The 21,551-nt window shown below is 48.3% G+C and overlaps 1 protein-coding gene and 1 long non-coding RNA gene across 2 annotated transcripts in view; one reads left to right on the top strand and one right to left on the bottom strand.

Annotated features, from left to right (window-relative positions):
* LOC129145658 (uncharacterized) overlaps window positions 1–10,636 on the top strand; it is a 124,616-nt gene extending 113,980 nt beyond the window's left edge. The window contains exon 3 of the long non-coding RNA XR_008551563.1: window positions 10,329–10,636. This is a non-coding gene — a long non-coding RNA (uncharacterized LOC129145658). The remainder of the gene's footprint in view (window positions 1–10,328) is intronic.
* The window catches only part of DKK2 (dickkopf WNT signaling pathway inhibitor 2), an 87,017-nt gene that overhangs the window by 26,358 nt on the left and 39,108 nt on the right, over window positions 1–21,551 (bottom strand). The window lies entirely within an intron of this gene.

The following is a 21,551-nucleotide window of genomic DNA, read 5'->3' as shown; positions in this document are numbered from 1 at the left end:
ACTTTGGGGAGGTCAATATCTGAAGAGATTAATTCCATTTAAATTGTTTGTTAGATTTGTAACTAAGTGTATTCTAAAATAGTAATCCTAAATTCACTGGTTTTCAGAAAGAAAATATTTTGGCCATGTTTAAAAGTTGCTATACACTGTAGGTTGTCTTTTTTGCTAAATTTTTAGAGGTGAAAAATATTATAGCACCCTATTTATTTTCCTAAATTTTTAATCCTCCTAAAGGTCTTGAAATTTTTATAACAAGAGTCTGCTTAAAGCAGTCACTGACTTTCTCTGTAAGCTTGGGTTTTTCCTTCCCTGTGCTTCCGATAATGACAATTTAAGTATGGTCATTAATTAGATGACAAAAACTTATCCAAATTTATAGATTTTTTAAAATGTTTTAAGGCTTTTTAATTACATTAAATTTTTTCTCATGTAAACCTGCCTTAGCATCATTTTCCACAGATTTAGGTAAATGCTAAGAAACCAGCTGGTAATTATAGATATAGTACAATAGTTAAATGATCATAAACTAATGAATTCCTCATTCCAGGGCCATGCTAACTGCTACTATTCTTCTTGTCATCGTGGTAAAATTTGAGGCTTTAAATGCACACTGATCTCCAAGTGTCAGTTGGTCAAACCATCTTTTTTTTCCCTCACCTGCACTAAGGTGGGGAAAGAAGACCTCGTTACTTTCACTGGCCTCTGACTGTACATCCTTAGCTGTGTATGTAACCCGCGGATACAGCAGTGGTAGCAATGTCTGTGACTCTGCCAGAAACAGGAATCACAGATAAGTGTAGCACATTGCAGTTATATCTGGATCTCAAAAAACTATTTCCACCCACCACCATTTAAAAATTATAGTAGGGCCTCCCCTGGTGGCGCAGTGGTTGAGCGCTGGGCATACAAGTGCCTCGCCCTCTAGTGAGACATCGGGTCCTTTTCCCAGTACTTATGGAAGGAAAGATGATCATAAGTCCCAGAATTTCCAAAAGTGCTCTATTTTGAAATGGAAGTTAAGAATGTGAATTGAATTTCTTGCCAGAGGAAGACTAAGAAAACTGGAGACTAACACGCAACTTTGGTGGGCTAATATTCTCAGTCATTTAATCAGCTACCAACCAACCTAGATGTTGCTGTGCAGGTACTTTGTGGATGTGGCTGTCATTGACAATCATTGCACTCTAAGCAAAGATTGGTTTCTCAGACATTCTGCCCCAAAGTTGCAATGTCATTTGTTTACTTGTGAGTTGTGTGAATTCACTGTAGATCTTGAATGTTAATACTGTAACAGGGTGGTCCCCAAGAAAGGGGGAGGTTCCCTGCCCCACCCAAGGGAGGGTGGAGCTGAGCAGGAAGAGGAGAAGCTGCAAAAGAGACTGAGGAAGGAAGCAGGATGGAGCCAGGAGACCTGGAGGAGGCGCATGGAGCCTAGAGACACGTGAAGAAACTGAGCTTGTCTTTTGGTCGTGGACTGGGTGACACAGATGTGGGTGAGACCCGTGGGGAGGTGACCATGGCAGCTTTTATCTTGATGTTGATTTTGCTCTTTTCCTTCCGGGATTGTCTGGTTGTTTCTGACCCTTTTCTGTGGGTCCCCACTGGAAGATGCTTTAGACTTGTCGCAGGCTTTGGGGCCTTGCTCTGGGCCCTTCCCATATGGATGGACTTTTACCCACGAGGGGACGGGTAACTTTGGGTGCTTCGTTTAGAAACTAGACTCTTTGCCTTACCTGTATTGTTTCCTAGTTTTATTAAAGTTCCTTCCCATTAAAGTCTCATATGTTTTGTGTTGATGCGGCGGATGGCAGAACCCATTTAGAATAGGCAGGTTTGCGGGGGTTTGGGCTGACCCTCTCCCTGTCCTATAACAATACCTTCTCACACGCATGATGCACAAAGATCGTCTGCCATTCAGCAGGATGTCTTTATGTTTTAATGATAGTTTCTTTTGCTGTGAAGAACTTTTGAGTGTGATATAATCCCACTGGTTTTTGGTTTTTGCTTTTGTTTGTATTGTCGTTGGAATCAAATCACCAAAGACATTTTGAAGCTAATGTTGCAGAGTGTCTTGTCTTTATGTTTTCTTCTGTGTATTTTACGGTACAGGTCTTACATGCAAGTCTTTAAGGCATGTGGAGTTAATGTTTGTGAATGATGTGAGATACTAGTCTGGTTTCATTCTTTTGCACGTGGCTGTCCAGTTTTCTCAAGACTTTGCTGAAGATGCTTTTTCTCCATTCTTAGATTTTCTCATCTAAGAAGGGGATTATTTCTGGGTCGATTCTATTCTGTTGGCTTCTGTGTTTATTTTTACTCCAGTACTGTATTGTTTTGATTTACAGCTTTGCAGTATAAACTGCTCTGAGTGTGGTACCTCCATTTTGGGGGCCAGGATTGCTTTGGCTATTCAAGGTCTTTTGTGGTTCCATCTCAATGTCAATAATGTTTTCTCTGTGTCTTTGAAAAACACCATTGAAACTTGGATAGGGACTGCTTTTGTTAGGGGGAAAAGGATGTCCCAAAGCTATTTCCATATAAGCTTTGTGTACTCCACCCCCACCCCAGGTCAAAGCCAAAGACATGGGGAACTCCAAATCCCATCACCACCAAAGGGAAGGTGGCTGGGACCTGAGGGTGGGGTTAAGCAGCTGGGTGGATAGAAAAGGCAGACACGTGGGCTTTGGGGGACCCCATTTTGGGCTCTCCACCAGCTCGGAGCGTCCGGCCAACTCAGAGTGACTTTGGGTTTCTAGGTCGTCGGATCGGGTAGGACGCATTAAAGACTTTATTTCCCTATTTTCTCCCTGAGTTGTACATTTTCCTTATTTCCTTTCCTCTTGTAAATAAACCTTTTATTAACCTTTTTGTGTGTGCCTGTAGTAGAGTATTCATAAGTCCCTTTAAAGCGCGCGGGTGAGGACCCACAGCCAGGAACCCGTTTAATATCGGGGTTGCCCTATAACACAAAGAATATTAATACCCCGAGACACTCTTTGTGGTATTTGAAGCCCAGTGAGAAAATGAAATAATAGTTTGGGGCAAAGTGAAGAGTTTTAACTACCTATTTCAAATGAATTTAGGATTAAATATAGTAAGTCTTGCGTGGCTCATCATTTATTTTTTGTAAGGTGACTAAAATTATGAGATAATGACCAAATAGCAACTTAACAGGCAAAACAAAACAGTAGCTAATATACTCCAATAAAATATGGGCTTTAGTGGCATAAAATTCTTTCACTGCAGCAATAATAACCATTTTCAAACTGAATCATAGTCTGAGTTTCAAGAAAAACATGCAGTGAGTTTCAAGAAACTACTTGTTTTCACAAACCTTGGCACAGTGGAATCTGTGGGAATATGCACTGGAGGCCAAACTGTATATAGCCTTAACGTAAACTCCAATCACAAACACTGCAACTGATTCACAACCTCATCGGTTTCCTGGGGGGTTCTCATTAGTAGCCAACTCTCCATCCCTTCTAATTTCAACCATTCTAATTTTCCCAAGAATGTGTGTGTGTTTTTTATTTAAATCTCATCTGTTAGGAAGTAAACGAAATATCTTGACCATTGTTCACAACTAGGCTTGTTTGAAAGCACATATTGTGAGCCTCTGGGCTTTTTCTTTTAAACAATACTCATGCTAATGAAGAGCCTGGAAGTCATCATCCTCTGGAGGCTGTCTCAGAACTACCAGGCTTTTTAGCCTTAGGTTTCTAGAGTAGAAGAAAGGTCACAACAAGGAACTGCCTTCAGAGAATCATGTCCATTCCTACCGTGCATCTGTGTGTGCAGATGTCCACAGGTTTGATTTCATTTCAAGAGGGGACTCCTCTACCTAAAGCTTTACCATCTCTGATAGGGACAAGAATTGCTCCTGAGGGCGAAGTCCCTCAGCTGCTCATCAACTGACTCCCTCCCCTGAGAGACCCTGAGCTTTTCTCACAGCCCATGGCTAGGGCTGGCTTTGGCTTCCCACTGCTGGAGCAGACAGGCCATGGCTGGTCTCCAGGCTCTGCTGTTCGGTGCTGCAGAGGTGGGTACCTGCCTAGGATGAGCTTGGCCTGTTCTCTCAATATGGGTGCCAGGAGAGCCTGGCTGTGAAGAAGGGTCAGAGAAAATGTACCCCCAAACCAAAAGTGGCATTTTAGCCAAGCTCTGGAGGCTGCCTAGAAGTGAAGTTGTTGAAGGGAAAGCCGTGCTGAGGAAAGGTGGAAGTGAGCACGGAAGAATCCAGAAGTGAGAGCAGGGTGGGATGGAGAAGAGGCCGCTCAGCGGGGATTCAGACTGTTCTGGCTGCTGAGGAGCTCTTGTGACTGAGACCGAGAGGACGAGTGCAAGGAGCGCTTTCCATTCTGAAAATGATGGTGGAGCCCGTGGCCCGCAGGTGGACGGCGAGGGAGGGCCACAGTCTCCCTTCCCACAAGGCGTGCGGGGCGTTCCCTGGTGCTGGCAGGGTTCCCCTTCTGCCACTGAGACAGGGCAAGCTAGGGTTATTAGGCAGTTTTAGGGATAGTGCAGGAGGGGACCTCTGAAAAATTTAGGGAGGCTTCAGAGATAAGGACAAGCAAGGGAAAGTAACCCATTCCATTAGGAAAAACAAACATGCCCGGACCAAGGACAACATTGTTAACGCTGGTCCTGGTTTCCTTCAGGTGGTAAAGGGAGGCGGAGAAATGGGGAGTGGTTTAATTTATGGTCACATTAGAAGGGCAGCTGTTTAACTTCAATGCAGGGATGCCCATCCAGAGGACTGGGCCATAAATTTAAAGATGCAACAAATGGGAAAAGAGAAAGCTGTTAGATAAGGAATGTGAAGATCCCCACTCAGTAACAAATTGAGTGAGACAGCCGAGAACTGACCAATCACAGAGAGACTGGGGCAGCTTTAGAATAATGAGGGGAAAAAGGTATATATTCCCTGAGACACAATTCCACTTTGGCTTCCTTGCCCCTCCCAGGCCTGGTTCCCTGGCCCAGGAGTCCCACTTTATTTCTGCTCTTTTCCTCCTCAATAAACTTTTTCTTCTAAACAAACCTGACCTGCCTCTTCTCGCTTGCTTGCCTGAGCGTCTGCGAAGTCCCTGCTGCGGCTTCGTGAGACACCAACCCTGGGGGTCTAGTGGCCGGGGCTCAGTGCTGCCCTGCAGCCTGGGATCCTTTCCTGGCTGAGAGACTAGGCCTGACCATTCTGGTATCACCATCACCCGTGGGCTTTATAGAAAATGCAAGAGCTGGCACTGGGTCTAGTCCCTCAGGTGCAGAGGACTGGGGTTCCTGTTGCCGACTCCCCCACTGCAGAGAAGTTAAAAAGACACTCCCTCAAGTCACGCAAGTGGTCCTCTTCTTCCTCCCCTTCCCACGCTGCCAACTCCGGTTTCACAGAAGCATAACCAGCACCCAAGGCACTCCCCAGAGTAAGCGAGAAGCGCGCACGATGACATCTTAGCATTTGACCTAAAAGCAAGCCCACTTCCTCTCTGAAATTGGGTTGACTCCAGGTTCCTGGAGGAGACTGGTGTTCGCTTTTTTCTGTCTTCACTGAGGAGCGAATCACCCTAACGAGCAGTTTCATGGTCTTTGCTGAGACTGAAGCTGGGCCTCCCTTCCCCTGCCTTTGCTCGGACCTGTCGGCTCCAGCGCGGGCCACTCTCCCCAGCGCATGCCAGCCAGCCAGGGCACTTCCAGATGCTCTCTCCATTAGCAGAGCCACTGAGGGGCACCCTGAGACCCCCAAACTTGCCTGCTCTAAATGGGTTATGCTCTTGGCCACATGAAAACAAAGCACTCTCTTAGGGCCTAAGACCTTCAATAGAAAAGAACTTTAATAGGATTCACGTGCAGTCGGGAGGGGAGGCGGAATATAGTTTCCAAATGAAGCACACATGGTTACCCTTTGCCCCGTGGGTAAATGCCCAGCCAAACAGGGTCGGCCCAAAAGCTTGCCACAAATCTGTGCCCCTTCTGGCAGGGACCCTGCCCCTAGGAAAGGGGCAGCAGGGGCCCCTTCTGGAAGGAAAGAAGCAAAAGCAACGTACAAATCAAGGTAACAGCTACCTTTGCCAGCCCCCCCATAGAGCTCTCCCACCCACATCTCGCAGGCGCCTCTACATGTCTGACTCCACGTGTCTCCCTGCACGTCCTGAAGTCCCTGGGGTAAGCCCAAAGCTCAGAAGCAAATGCGCCTATTTCCTGACATGTCTGCTCTGTGTGTCTCCTGCAGCTCCTCTCCCAGGCCCCTTCTAGCTCCCTGAGTCACTACTGTTACCAGCATCGTCGCCATGATGAGACATTTGTCCCATGGCACACCTGTCCCGTGTTGCGCTGCAGTCTCTTGCTTTCGTGGAACCTCAGCTGAGGTCCAGCCTCATTTCTACGGCTGGGGAGGTCTAGTTAACGAAGGCCGTCGCTGCACAAGGCCTTCTGCACCCACAGGCTGCCAGGCTGTGCGGGTTGGGTCGCTTCGCTCAGTGGTGCGATTTAGAAGTCAACATCTGTGTGGGTGGCATCTTCGTTAGCCCCTGTCCTGGCACTGACGTTCATCACAGCGTGTGAGCCTTTTCTTGTTGTGTCAGGTTTTCTTGGGGTAAACGCACACAGAATGTAACTTGTAAATGTGCTCTGGCACTGGCCGCCTCTGGGGGATCTGATTAGTCTGAGATAGATGCGCAAGGCCTCTAGTCAGGATAAACACAGACGCTGCCTCCAAGCGGCACGGAGGGAGCCTCCCTGCAGACACGAGCTGTCTCCACAGCACAGATTTCTTTCTCTTAAAAGGAAACCAGGTTATGTTCCTCCTTATACTATGGCTGTTGTGTGGATCATCTAGACAGCAAAAGTCAACGGCACGTGTTTCAAAAGTAATCAACAAAATATTTGTGCTCTGCTTAGGACTTGAAGGTTAACGGTACTTTGGGGACAGGGCAGAGGTTGCCGCCCAAGATCACCGAGCACCTGCGATGCAGGCCAGACACATTCATGTTAGAGATGCTTTCAGGCCCTCTGGATAAAAAGAATGCCTTAATGAAGCAAGAGCTCCCCAGTGCACAACATGAATGACACTGTTATTACTTATTTCCAGAGCCTTCCATCTATTTTATAGCTTTCTTTGATCAATTCTTTGCATTCTTCTTGTCTGAAAGTAATATTCTTGATATGTTTAATAAGGAGACCCCTCCCTTGTTCCTAGATGCCTTGGCAGCTGACCAACAGAGAACACTGCAAGGGCTGCTCCCCTACGCCTGGCACCACATCAGTCTGGAAGTAGTTTACATGCAGTCTTTGGAGTAAACACTCATTAGAGGTTCTGTTGGCTCACTTGGTCACCCTCACTTTGCAGTGGGTGGCCCAGTTAGGATCCTCATTATTTTCGTTTCCACCCCTGAAAATAATCCAGATGGAGCAACCAGACACTTCCTTGGGTGCTCTGAGTGCCCTATACCAGGGCACCCCCTGTGTGTGATGTGCGCGAAGGGGGTCTGAGGAGCGAGGAGGGCCTCAGGCTGGGAACCCATCCGCAGTGTGGCTCGCGAGCTGAAACGCAGTCCGCTCACTCCAAGGAGAAAGCGCTAGTGATTTCTCACACCTGAGCACTGAGACCTGCCTCCGTCCTCCTCCCTCCCTCCGCTTCCCAGCCTTCCTGGCTTTGCCTCCGTGAACAAGCCAGAAGTACGCGTGTAAGAGGAGTTAACTCTGGGCCTCCCCGCTGGCACAGCGGTTGAGCGCTGGGTTGTGAAGCTGCGCTGCAGCCTCCGCGGCGCAGGTTCGATCCGGCTGCTCCCCGGCCACCGGAGGAGGGTCCCGCATAGCGCTCACTCCAAGGAACTCCAAGGAGAAAGCGCTAGTCATTTCTCACACCGGAGCACTGAGACAGGTCTCAGTGCTCGGGTGTGAGCACTGAGACCCTTCTCAGTCCCCCTCTCTGCTTCCCAATCTTCCTGTCTTTGCCACCGTGAACAAGCCAGACGTACGCGTGTAAGAGTAGTTACTTCTGGGCCTCCCCGGTGGCGCAGCGGTTGCGCGCTGGGTTGCGAAACTACCCGCAGCCTCTGCGGCACTGGTTCGATCCCCGGCTGCTCCCCGGCCACCGGAGGAGGGTCCCGCATGGCGCGCAGACCTCTCCTGCCACCCGCTGCTCCCCTCAGCGGTGTACTTCGGTCCTTCTGCCTGCTCTGCTCCCCGCTCTGGCTCTGGTGAATTCTCTCACCCTCCCGCGCTTCCGACTGTACCCAGTGCTTGTATAAATAAATCTTTTTTTTTTTAAAGAGTAGTCACTTCTACCTAGACGGTCCTCGCTACCTGGAGCTTGTGGCTCAGCCCTGGATGAGGGAGGCCGACTCTGTGTTGTCATCTTTCTCAGTTTACCAGTGAAAGTCCTCAACGGGACAAAGCAGATGACTCTTGATTGCTTATTGCATGCAAAGCAAAACAGTGCTCGTCTGCAGGGAGGAGAAGGCACGTGTTCGTCAGGCGCTGGCGTTCGCGTGAAGCCAATGGAAGGAAGGGAGGACTTTTCTCCTCCTGGTTATTAGGAAAAGCACCTGCCTAGTGTTTACAATAGTAGCTGCCAGACGGGATATTTGCTCATTTGAGGATTAGGATCATACGCTTAAAGTACCTGTAGACTTTTCCTATTGGTGCCCGTAAGTCAGTAGTTATTCCCTTCTTTTTCTATGAATGAGCAAGAATTTTCGATAAAACACTCCGAGGTATTAATTTTAGGGTCTATAAACTCCGGATGGAGAGATGTGGTTTTGGAGGATGAGGGGGTGTGGCCAGCTAAAAGATGCCAGGAATGCATGCCTCAGCAGATTTGCATCTGTTCTCTCATTTAACACGGAGAACCACCCCACGGGGTGCATATTGTTGTCTGTTGTTCAAAAACCAAACACATAGCCCACACAGGTTAGTCGGCCTTTGAAGGTATGTTCATCTGGCTCTAAAACGCACATCTTACCTATGCCTTGAGCTCTAATCAGAATACTTAATACCATTTTTTCAAGGACAGGAAAAGTGGAGGAAGCATCCTGTATCCTGGGCAAAGTCACAAACTATCTTGGATTTTAACTACCACCGAGATTTAGTAACTGGAGAAATCCACCAGTGAGGCGTCCTCGTGCGTGCATAACTAAGCCACTTCCTGGAAATCACATGCTCATGGCTCAGCCTCGCCGGAGCCCAGGTCACCGCGGGCAGTGCTGCTGTCAGACCCGGGGCCCTGCACGCGTGTGACCAGCTCGGCAGAGGCGGAGTGGCCCGGCCTCCCTGCACCCACAGCGCACCTGCCTGTGCTCTTCCCTCACGGCCTCCGGGTGCTGGCTCGTAGGGCCTCCACGGTTCGCCGCGGACGTGCATGAGGGGACGATTCATGAGGCCACCACTCTGCTTTGCTACCGTAAGCCCGAAAGCCCTTATGCCCAGACCCACACGTGGGATTTTGTTGGGGGGGGAGGCATTTGCAGTTGCTGCTGCATCCCCTGCGTTACAGAGACGCCTCTGTCGAGAATGCTCTCAGCACGCTGCAAGTTGTAATGTTGACAAACCACTGTAACGGCTACCCGTGTTTCCTTTGTTTCACTGTCCACGAGATTTGAAACTCTGCACGTTCCAAGGCCAGTATTACGATTCCAAGACAAACCATGGTTATGTGGCTGCTACTTACACACCTATAGCGTTAAAGAGAGATACAGACCTACGTACATAGACATGGGTGTATGCTTGCTGTAACAAGCCAGATGTTATAAAAAATTAAGTTCTGATGCTTAGGCTCAAATATTTTAACCTTAGTTAAACTTCTTAACTAACTTTTCTGCATGCTGTGGTCACTGTATCACATATTGTAGCTGTCTAGCACAAAGTGAAGCTAATGGAAGCTGGTAATTTGACTTTCATTCAGCATTACACTAGATATCTCGTACCCAAAGCATAGCATCTAATAATTCTGTGAGCTTTTGGTATTTTCCTTTTTGGAGACACATATTCTGATGTTTCTATTCTGCATGATGTTCTGTGATGACATGAGGTATACATGCTGCTTTCTTTGTAAACTAGTGTGCACACAACATGTGTTTCTTCACCAACAGGATGAACAGATTCTAGGTGTACAGGCAAATATATGGGCAGGTGTTGGGGCCATTTTCAGTGGTGCTACCAGTGAGAGCTAGTGGCTATTGTGGGACCCCTTGGAGACATGTAGGTATTTCAGGGTGCTCCAGACCGGCACTAACACAGCACTCTACTGGTTTTTCAATAAACTGATATACATGGTCTCATTCTATCCCTGTGACAACAGTAAGTAGTAAACATTATTATCTCCACATTCATAGAGAACAAGTAACACAAGCAAGCAAGGATTGGACACAGACCAGGACTCTAGCCCCTGCCTCAAAGTGCCGCCCGACCGGGAGAGCAATCTTGGGGAAAGAATCCGCTCTTCATTTACACATGTGGCACAGGAGTGCTCAAAAATTAGAATGGATTGACTCCAGGATTATCAGAAGGTCAGCCTCTATGGAAAAAGCGGATGGACGCAGAGCAAAGTCAAATTGTGCCCTGTGGATCTAGGAGGGAGTGGCCTGAATCAGGAACAAAACCAGGTGACCTGAACTGATAATGAAATTACTATGCTTTCTTGGTAACATGTTATTATATATAAAATATTCTATTTTATCCATTACTTAGTTTAAAATCATGAAAGGCAAGTATAGAAATGAAGGCATTGCCCCATCCTATTTAAAGCCTGAATCTTAAATCTTAAATCTTGAATATCTTCAGCAATATGAAGTGGTGGTCATTCCAATCTGTGACTATTTCATTTACTGATCTTCTCCCTGTTTCACAAAGAACTGTCTACTTTATCGAAATTTATTCCCACGTATTCATTAAATATTAGTAGAGGGCCTCCCCGGTGGCGCAGTGGTTGAGCGCTGGGTTGTGAAGCTGCCCGCAGCCTCTGCAGCGCCGGTTCGATGCCCGGCCGCCGGGCTAGCTCTGCTCCCGCTCTGGCTCTGGTGAATTCTCTTACCCTCCTGCACTTCTGACTGTACCCAGTGCTTGTTTGCATGCATGCATGCATGCATGCATGCATGCATAAATAAATAAATATTAGTAGAAAGGAGGAGGAGAGGGAAGTAAGGATGTACAGCCTTTTTGCATAAAATTTGCTTCATCAGCACTTTAGCTAATGTTCTATCTTTTTGAAATTGCATTTCCTAGGTACTTCATATGAGAGGAATCATACAAGTCCTTTGTTTATGGCTTATTTCACTTAGCATAATGCCGTCAAGGTTCATCCATATTGTGACATGTGTTAGAATTTCATTTCTTTTTAAGGCTGAGTAATATTCCATATCTACATACCAGATGTTGCTTAGCCATTCGTCTATTTCTGTATATATGGGATGTTTTTACCTTTTTACTGTTGTGAATAATGCTGCTCTGAATACTTATTTAATAGCCCAAAACTGGTGGGAATCCTCAAATGTTTTCCAACAGTTGAATAATTAAACAAACTGGTATAGCCATCTAATGGAATACTACTCAGCAGCAAAAAATACTGTTGCTACATACAACAACTTACATGGTATTATAGAGATTAACTCCCAAAAGAGGATACCCCATACACTTCCACTTATAGAACACTCTTGAAATGACAAAACTAGGGTCAACAGAACTGTGAGTGCCAATGTGCTAGATCCCCATGGAAGGGAAATGGTCTGTATTTTGGCTTATTTTGTCAGTATCCTGGGTCTGCTATTACACTGTAGTGGGCCAAGATTTTCCCTGGGGGGAGGTAGGTAAAAGGTACACCTGATCTACATTGTTTATTACAACTGTGTGTGAATCTGCAATTATTTCAAAATATTTAATTTTAAAACATGGTGGAACAGAGGAAAAAGATCTTTCTCAAACAAAGCTATGAACATGCAGTATTCAGTATGAGTGTCTGATTGGGGCCTGGTTTAGATCCCAGCCAGCCAAGCCTCAACATCGCCCCTAAAGGTGGCCCAGAAGCAGTGAGTGAACAGTGAGATATTTACAGATTGCAATAGCTGGAATAGCCACAGTGGACTGCACACAGTGCAATTAAAAATGGCACCGTTTTTAATTTCCTTCAGCTCATTTTTTTTTTTTTTTTTACAGAATTCTGTGAAAAGTTTTGGCGACCTCTATATGAGAGTTCCTCATACTGGAGATGCATTAAGGAAGCAGAGGGCTTACTCTGGCTCCTCTGCATAATGTAAAGATATTTTGCCTTTTAGTAAAGCTTTCCGATGAGGGAAATAGCTTTGGGTCTTAAGCTAATTGCTTGAGGACTTGCTTTGACGTGCTAATTGCTTCATTTTAATGGAAGAAGTTGTTGTGAAGTGAAAGCAGAAGTTTAAAAAATATCCAGTTAGTTCCTTTTAAGTTCCTGGTGTTGTCATGCAGTCCATAAGCAATCTCAGACCCCGGGCTAAAGAGATTCTCTTGATGTTCTATTTTAAAGAACATTTTAAGTTTCATACTTCAGCATAGAGGGTGATTTTAGTGTGGAGGAGCAGCTTACCAAGGAATATACTGCTCTATAAGCTAACAGTGCAGGGGAGGCATTCTAGATTTTTTTGTTTGCACGGAAGTGGAGAGACGGATTCACACAAACACCCCCTCCCACCCCCCCACCCCCCCATCAGCGAACTCATGTTCACTCATGTGGACCCTGAGAAGGGTCCACAGTTTCCCTGATTTGAAGCAGCTGGTACATTCTAAATATGGAGAGCCCAGCCTTCTAGAATCATCAGAACTGTCATGATGAGTGAGAATCCTTGATTTAAATGTTCTTTATTATTCTTTCCGTAGGGGGTTATATCGCATAGCTGTTAGCTCTCCCCTTATTGTCCCAGACTGTCATGCATAAATGTCAACAAGAGTATATTTCATTCATCCTCTAAAATTAAATCCTTTAATCCCACAATTAGCCATAATCACGACCACATACGACTATGATTTACCATAACTAAAATAGATGGCGTGGGATTTATTGCTGGCTTATGTTTGAAATAGCAAAGGCAGACTTTGAATTAAATAATCGTATGCTAACTATTTGGGACATAATTACTACTTACTTTGTTTTCATATATATCTCCATCTAGTTAGATAGCAAATGGTTACAATGACCCTTTAGTAAAAGCTAACAGAGTGCCGCGTGCGTGTGTGCGTGTGTGTGTAACATGCTCTTGAAGAACATGATCATCTCAGGAGGGAAGGATGAACTGGATTACGAACTCCAGGCACTTGCAGCGCCTGTAGTGGCAGCATCTACTCCTGTAGTTACGGCATAAGCAAAGGTCAGTGATGGTTTGAACAGTACAGTCACTGTTCAGTCAAGAGTCCATAAAATGCTTCATCTCTCGTGAAACCTAACGGCTGCTTTAAGACCCTAGCCCACCGCTTGCTATGGCTGCACGCTGGGGGCTCAGGCCTGCGCCCGTCGTCCCGTGGCCAAGGAAGGGACGCGGGACCCCACCAAGGGCCTCAGAGTCCTGGCGGGGTCTTGCAGCACGAGTGCAGAGGTGGAGGGTGCGTTTGTGCCGGTCACAGGCCCATGGGCCTCGTCTTCCGGAACCCTGAGCTCCAGGGGGTCATACTCTTCTGAAGCCCAGCTCCCTTTTTGGCTTGACTTTTCTCAGTTCCCTCCTATCTTTACGGCAACTCCTCGCAAAGAGCCACTTTGGACGAGCGGGTAAGCGTTCCTCTGCGCGGCGTCCACCCGAGCTGCCTTGCTGCTCCTCTCCCCCGGCGGCTGAGGAAAGGGACAGGGGCCGGGCACCGTCACGGCCCAGGGACAAGGCTCAGGCTGCCCTTCCCAGCTCTGCTTCTCAGCCCTAGTCGCGCCACCTGCTTGGTTTCAGAGCGTCTCTACACGAGCTCCCTGTCTGGGGGCAGGCAGAAACACAGCGTGCACGGACGAGGGGCGTCCCTGGCTTCGGGGCAGCGCGCCGGGGAGTGTGCGTCCTGCGCCGGCATCGGGCGCCGCGAGCCAGGGGGACAGCACGGCCCCTGCCGTGGCCGCGGTCCTGTCCCCCCTTCCGTGTGCAGTGACACACAGCTGCGCGCAATTCCAGGCCACAGGTGGGGTCGAACACGAGCCCTCCCTGCACTAAAAAAAGCTTTTCTTTCACACCCATTTAGCAAGGGAGGATACAGGACGCCCAAGGCAACAAGTGCTAACGCGCGCATCACTGTCCTTTTCCAACCCCCATAAAGAATGTCCTCCTCAGAGTGCACGCCCGTTATGCGCAGACAGGGGGTGAAGCTGGGGGCGCACCCAGAGAGCTGAAGCCAAAGGTCGAGGACCTTCGTTCCATTTGTGGCTTGGGCACACTGCGCCCAGGGCCCCGCGCTGTGACCTTGAAAGGCAGCCAGGCCAACCCCTGGTCTCGGCGCTCCAGCTCGGGCCCCAGGAGGGAGGTGACTCTGGCCGGTTCGGGGCTGAGAAGGCAGCCTGCCCACGCCGCACCCAACCTCCAGCCCTCCCTCGCGCCAAGGCTCTGACAGGGCCCATGCGGGCAGCTCTCCGCGGAAGTGTTGTGAGCTGTGGCCTTTTCTGGGCCTGTCTGCAGCAGTTAGCCTGGGGCCAGGAAGAAGTGGAAGGTGGCCTGAGAGATCGTGGTCACCTACGTTGCAAGGAAAGGTCTAAAACCAGCACATAGTCAACAACCCCTGCCCCCTGTATTTTATATAAACTGCGCTGGCGTGAGGGAGGCCCATTGTGGGGCACGCGAGGCTGAGCCTGGGCCACTCAGCACGCCCGCCCGCCCTTGAATTTGGCATCTGGGCTCCCCAGCAGCGCCCTGAGCGGGCAGCTTCTCTGTGCCTCGGGCTCCGGGTCTGTAAAATGAGGGACTTCGAAATTTCCTGTCTCTCAGGGCTATTAGGGAAGTAGAATTGCAACGTGTAACCAAAAATCGTCTGATAAAAGCATATGATCACTAAAGACATTAGTTCCAGCCAGAAAACACGTTCGAGGAGCATCCCGCTGAAGCCCGTTTAGGAAGCGAGGGGGGCCTAGCTGGGGGCCCGGAGCGGACGCCCGGAAGAAGACCGTGGCTGCTCCTTGACACTACAGCGGTGACGAACGCGTATGGCACCAAGTGAGTGACTCACGATTGCCCTTGGTGGGGTGTCCGTCCGAGTCCCGGAAGGAGACGGGTGCCCCCTTCGGATGTGCATGCGGGGAGGGGGTAAGGTGCTGCTCACAGCATCGGGGGCCTGGGTCAGAGCAGGACTGTGCAGTAGGGGGAGTCACAGAGAAATCAGAATAGTCTAGAAACCACATTTAAAAGTTGAAAGAAGCAGATAAAGTTAATCTTAAAAATAGATTCAGGGTAACCCGACATATCCAGTATATTTTAACCAGTAACGAATATAAAGCCGCTACTCTTAAAATGTTTTCCCCGTCGATTCTTTGAAATCTGATCTGTATTTTACATCTACAGCCCATCTCAACTCCAGTGATGAATTCCATCCTAAACTGTAGTGCCACCAAAACTAAGTTCTGCTTAGTGGAAAGTTGTTTTATAACTACTTCTGTTTTTAAATGTTAATCTTAACTACTTTTAGCTTAGTTACATGAAAATCCCCAGCTCCTCAGTTCACGGTGCCGGCAGCTGGGCCATCACCGGCCACGGGAAGCGAGCGTTGCCTCGTCACGTGGTACAGGATTCCACAAAGTTAGCGGGAGGCAAGCAGGACAGGAGTCCTCGTCCTTTAAGCCGCAGGGGCGAGGGAAAGCAGCGACTACAGACACCTGAGCGATCCTGTGCTGGGAGAGGGCCCGCCACGCGCCTGTGGCTCTGCACCAGAACCTGGGCTGGAACACCTGCAGCGACACCCCTCTGGGGGCGAGCAGGTAACCTGACTCTCCAAACGGGAAAACCCAGACCCGTAGCATGTGCCTACTGCCACGGTGTAAATGCTCCCTTCATGGCTGACTGCAGGCCACCCCCGGACGTCCCTGCAGGGGCTGTGCAGAATGGGATCCTGCCACGCGGCAGCCTCTCCTGACAGCCACGCTCAGCTGGGGACCAGAGGCCAAGTGGTCAAGCGCCTCCTCGGGCACGCCCGGGTTGGAGAAGGACCAGAAAGCCTAAGTGGACAGGACACTCGCCTCAAGTGAAGACCTGTCTGCCTTTCCTGTCCCTTCTGCGCATGGCGAAGAAAAGGGCAGTCACAAGGAAAGGGAAACCATAGCGGGGGCTTTGAAGGCAGGATGTTAACTGGAACATTTAACATTAATTAGGTGTCACATTGTTATTATTTGTCTGTGTGAACACAGAATTTGTGCAAGACAGATCCCTGGGGACCGTGACTTGGGAAAAATCATTGGCATAGCTTCCAAAATTACGAGAGAGCATATTTCCTTTTCTTGCAATGGACTGGGGAAACTTCTTTGTGAAAACAATTTTTTAAAATAAATGTTTCCTTTTATTGGAAATGATGCATTTATATGACTACTAATCATTCACTGTGTTGGCGACACTGGCATATGGGACATCAGGTACACTAACAGCTAATTATTGCTCCACCCTCAGCATCAGGACCCCCAGGCTTGCAGGCCAGTGCCCCTCCACAGCAGTCCTCACCCCCACACCAAGTCAGCCTCCCCGCCCACCTCTGCTCCACGCCACTGCAGCGCCTGTGCCTGCGGGTGGCCCTGCCTCCTCCCTCTCTCTCGACTGCCCCACAACCACGAAGGGAATCTTCCTGGACCCCACTTTCCATGTCATCTCACTGCCCAAGAGCCCTCAGGGTCTGCCTGGCCTACTGAAATTGCCAAATCTTGGCATAACCTCCAAAGAACATAAATGTAACCTGCCTTCATCTCGCTTCCACTAGCAGTTCACGCAGCCGGATGAAGTTACTGCAGTAGCCGCCCAGACCCCATTGGCTACAATTTATTCCACACCTTTGTGCTAGCCTGTAATGCACACGTACACTTTCACACGTGTGCGCTCATCTGTGCGCACACACACACACCAGAATTTATTTTATCCATATTTTTCCCAATTCCCTCCATCTTTGAGATTTAAACTCAAGCATTTTGTAGCCTGCTTAACAGTCAGCCTCCAGCCTCAGCTCCTGAACCCCCAAGCCAGTTCCCCCACTGATCTATCCGCTGCATCACCTCCCTGGTCAATTTCATGGCCTCCGTGTATCCCCCCCTTAGTGTTGTCCTACCACTAGGCTGACATGACTTCCCTAGCGCCAGAAATAAACTGAATTTTGAGCATACATCATCAGCGGTACCTTCCTGCAGAGTCAGATGAGCAACAGGCTGTGAAATACCAACAGCTTTACAAGCAAATGCTGTAAAATCATCTCCCGGAACACGTGTGTGCGTTAGCAGTGGTGACAGACACAGGGCTAGGCAGCCCTAAGTCCTGGAGCCAGCGTCTCCTCAGGCAGAGCTTTACAGGAGGAAACAGTGGGGATGCCAGGGTTCTGGCTGATCCCCACCCTGTGGCTAAGAGCCAGACTCCTGCCTTCGTCCCTCCCTGCCTTGGCAGCCACTTGCTGATCAGCACCTGGAATGCAGCTCTGCGCACCTGAGCCCAGTTTCTCCAGCATCGTCTCCAGAATTGCTGGAGCTATACCCCCTGTCTCCCCGCCCCCCATCCTCCTCCTGGACAGGAAACATCTGCCCATATCTGGTCCTGGATTCAGGTTATTACCGAAGGTCTGGACCGGCAATCGTCAATCTGTGCTTCATGAGATGGTGCTAGGTGTTCATGGAAATGGGGGCGTGCGTTTAAAATAAATTTGGGATATGCTGGCTAGAACAAAGGTAAGTTTCTCTACTGCAGAACTTCTCAGAGTTTTATAAGGCTATTGTGAGATGGAGTCTTTCAAAGGACAACAGAATAGGGACCATTTAAAACATGGATGGGAAGGGGAAAACCTTCTTGTCCAGGAAAGCTGGGCAGACACCGCAGCGGCGACGGGAGCATCCGTGTGCAGGGAAGGGAGGACATGCTCTTAAAACAGCGTCTGCAGCAATACAGCAGGAGCTGGGGCGAGGGGCCCGCATGGAGAGTAAAGTCCTCTAGAGTCATTGACTTGGGGGCACTTACCCATGCTGGGCCCTACTGAGACCCTGCCCTGTGCTGGAGAGAGGGGTGCAGGGTTGGCACCCAGGGCAGAGTGTGTGTTGCTGGAGACGGTGGTAGGAGCAGGGGTACAGAAGGACGGTTACTCACTTGAGCCTGCAGCCCCAATATAGAACAGATGGAGCCCCACTGGAAGAGACGGCGAGGCCGGGTCACCACATCCCCTCATAGCAGAGGCTATTACTTGCAGCCCGATGTTGTTATTCTGACCAGCTGCCACACCCCCACCCACTCCCACCACCCAGGGCCCTAAACCGAGACTAAGCAGACAACTGGGTGAGAGCAAAGGAGTCGACCCCCCCAGCATGAGGCTCTGTGCTGGAAAAGCAATAAGAACAGAGATGCCGTCTTGAATCCAGCCTGTGCCCCCCACTGCACCTGGTGTGTTGTAGAGGAGGCCGGCAGGAAGCTATATGGGCTGAGGCTGAGGCCGAGGGGAAAGGATACTGCAGATCCCGCCACACCCTCTGGTGCCCATCGTATCCCCTCTGGAGCCGCATAGGAGGCTCTGGTGCCCGCCCCCTCAGTTCCTTTCTGGCCACCGCTCCTTGCTGGTGCCAGTGCTCTGGTCACTTCAGCAGGTGCTGAGGGTCATCCTCTAGGGTCAGCCCCACCACCGCCTAGAGAGACAGAACAGTGAAGCGCCAGGACAGCTCACAAATGCTGACCAGTAGGTCTCAGAGGAGCCTCCAGCTAGGAGAACTGTGGCCTGCCTGAGGAGGAGGTCAGGGGGCAGTTTCTAGCAGATCGGCCAGTACCAGATGCAGTTAGGAACAGAACAGAGAAGAGTAGGAGGCTGTTACAGTGACAACTCGTTGATCAGAAAAGTATTACAGCCACGTTAAAACAGCAGCAGGCCTCAACTGCAGACAGACGCAGCAGTGAAGAGAACTGGTGAGCTCAAAAGCACGGAGATGGAGAACACACAAACAGATCAACGAAAAGAACAAGCTGAAATAGTGCAAGAGCCCTTTAGGACACCCTGAAGAGAAATGACGTTTGTGTCATGGGGGTCCCGGAAGAAGAAACAGAGAAAAGCATAAAACATACTGTCAATATTTAAAGACACAGTGGCTGAGAACTACCTCCAGTTGGGAGACAAACCAGACGCCCCGATCCACAGCAGACCCAAAGTCCCAAATAAACACCAGGCAGGCACACGGCAGGACTCACGGGGAGCGAAAAGGAGGGCCTCTGGGGGAACGCCAATTAGACAGCCAGTAGAAACTGAAATCCTGCAGGCGAGAAGGGAAACTCCTGCAGGCAGGAGATATTTAAAGTACACAAAGAAAGATCTCCAGCCTAGAATCCTTTGTCCTGCAAGCCTGAACTTCAAGACTGAAGAAATGATAGTAGCTGTACAGAAAAAGCATTAACTCAAAGAATTAACACCAAGCCACACATGAAAGAAGGGGTAAAGGGATTATTATAAGTCAGAGAACAACAAATACAGGTAACATGACTAAAGGACATACTATGGAAAACAAAAAAGAGCAAGAACAATGTGATCCATCAGACCATCCAATGGGCCACACAAATAGTCCCTCACATTCGAGTATCAACAGAACCGTCACATGAACATCAACAGGAGTGACACCTGAGACAAGGACGTGAAACCTAAGCAAAACACAACTTTCAATAATCACCTTAAATGTAAATAGCTTGAATTCACCAGACACAAGCTATAGGGCGCTGAATAGATACAAAACCAAAGTCTAACTTTTGGAACCTGATTACAGAGAACTCATCTTACCGACAGACTTGTGTTGAAAGGCTAGACGACAATCCTAAAAGCAAATGGTAATCAAAAAAAAGACAGAAAAAATACTTAAATAAATTTCCAATTAAAAACAATAAGACATTATGAGTAGGGATCTAATGCAACAAGAACTAACACTCATATATGCACCAAATGAGGAATTAGCAAGCATAAGATACTAACAAAAATAAAGAGATATTGACCACAACACACCAATAATACAAGAGAATTATTAAGCCAGTTAGGCTACGGTCAGATCAACGAAAAGAGAGTAAATAAGAAAACAGCCTTAAATAGGCTTCATAATTATCTGCAAAACATTGCACCCACAAAGTCCTGCATGTCCTTTTTTTCAAGTGCACATGGAATATTTTCAAGAATAAACCATATGTTGGGACACAAGTGAATTATCACTAAAACTACAAAGACTGAAATCACACCAAGCGCTGTCTGACCACAATGCCATGAAGCTAGACAGCAACCATTAAAAAAAAAAACAACAAAAAACAGGAAAAACTATAAATGATTGGAGACTAAACAATATGCTTCCTAATAGTTACTGGATAAAAGAGGGAATTAAATTTAAAAAAAAAAACCTTGCATCTAAGGAAAACAAGGATACAAACAGAATGCATGAGGTTGGGATGCAGCGAGAAAACGGCCCTAAGAGGAAGGATAATTATAATACCCCAAATCATCAGTTTAACGTCACACCTAAAGCCACTTGAAAAAGAGACATAAACAAGACACAAAGTTAGTAAAAAAGAAGGAAATAATAAAAAGCAGAAAAAGTGAAATAGAGACCACAAGGATCATACACTAGATCACTGACATGAATGAGACGGAAAAGGAATTAAGAAAATCATTGCATTCCAAATGGCTTCACCAGGAAGCAACGCCTCAGGGTTCACTGAACCGAGGAGGTAACGACAAGATGTCACTAAAGGAGGGAGACGGTGCCATAAGGAGAGAGGAAGCTAGCCCAAGGCCGTGACAGGGAGAGTCGATACCCACAGGAGTTCCTAAATCCCGCGCAACGCCATCAAGATAGCGAAGATGCTCTTTAAGGAAACAGAACACGAAACAATGATTTATATGAAAACATAATGAGCCTTGGATAGCTAAAGTAATTTTGAGAAAAAATGAAACAAAGTATCAACTCATCTGACTGTCAAGGCTAGTATAAAGCAATGATACTCTAAACATGTGGCACTGGCATGAAAATGGATACCCAGATCAGTGGAACAAATTAAAACCCTAAGAACAGCCCCACACACACACACACCCCGCTTCTTGCACGAGGACGCAGCAGGGCGGACGGCGGGAAGGGGAGCGGCCAAGTGGAGGTTCACGTGTGAAAGAACAAGGTTGGCTCATCCCACGCCCCAAACACACTCCAGCAGCTCGATTACCCAGACGTGAGACCTGCGAGAGCAAAATAAAGAAAATATTGGTGATGTGTGTCCTGGCATGGATGGCGAGGGAAAGAAACAAGAATAAACCGTTGGAGTCACCTCAAATTACCAAGCTTTCGCAAGGTGAAAGAGAACGTGCGTTCATTGAAGACACCCACCGACCGGGAGGAGACACCCGTTACATAACTGGCAGGCGTCACCCCCGGGAGATATAAAAAGTTGCCCAAT

Source organism: Talpa occidentalis, unplaced genomic scaffold, assembly GCF_014898055.3.
Source record: "Talpa occidentalis isolate TD23 unplaced genomic scaffold, MPIMG_talOcc4v2.1 talOcc4.13, whole genome shotgun sequence".
Taxonomy (NCBI): domain Eukaryota; kingdom Metazoa; phylum Chordata; class Mammalia; order Eulipotyphla; family Talpidae; genus Talpa; species Talpa occidentalis.
Note: the sequence above shows the minus strand (reverse complement) of the source record. Positions and strands in the feature narration are given on the sequence as shown.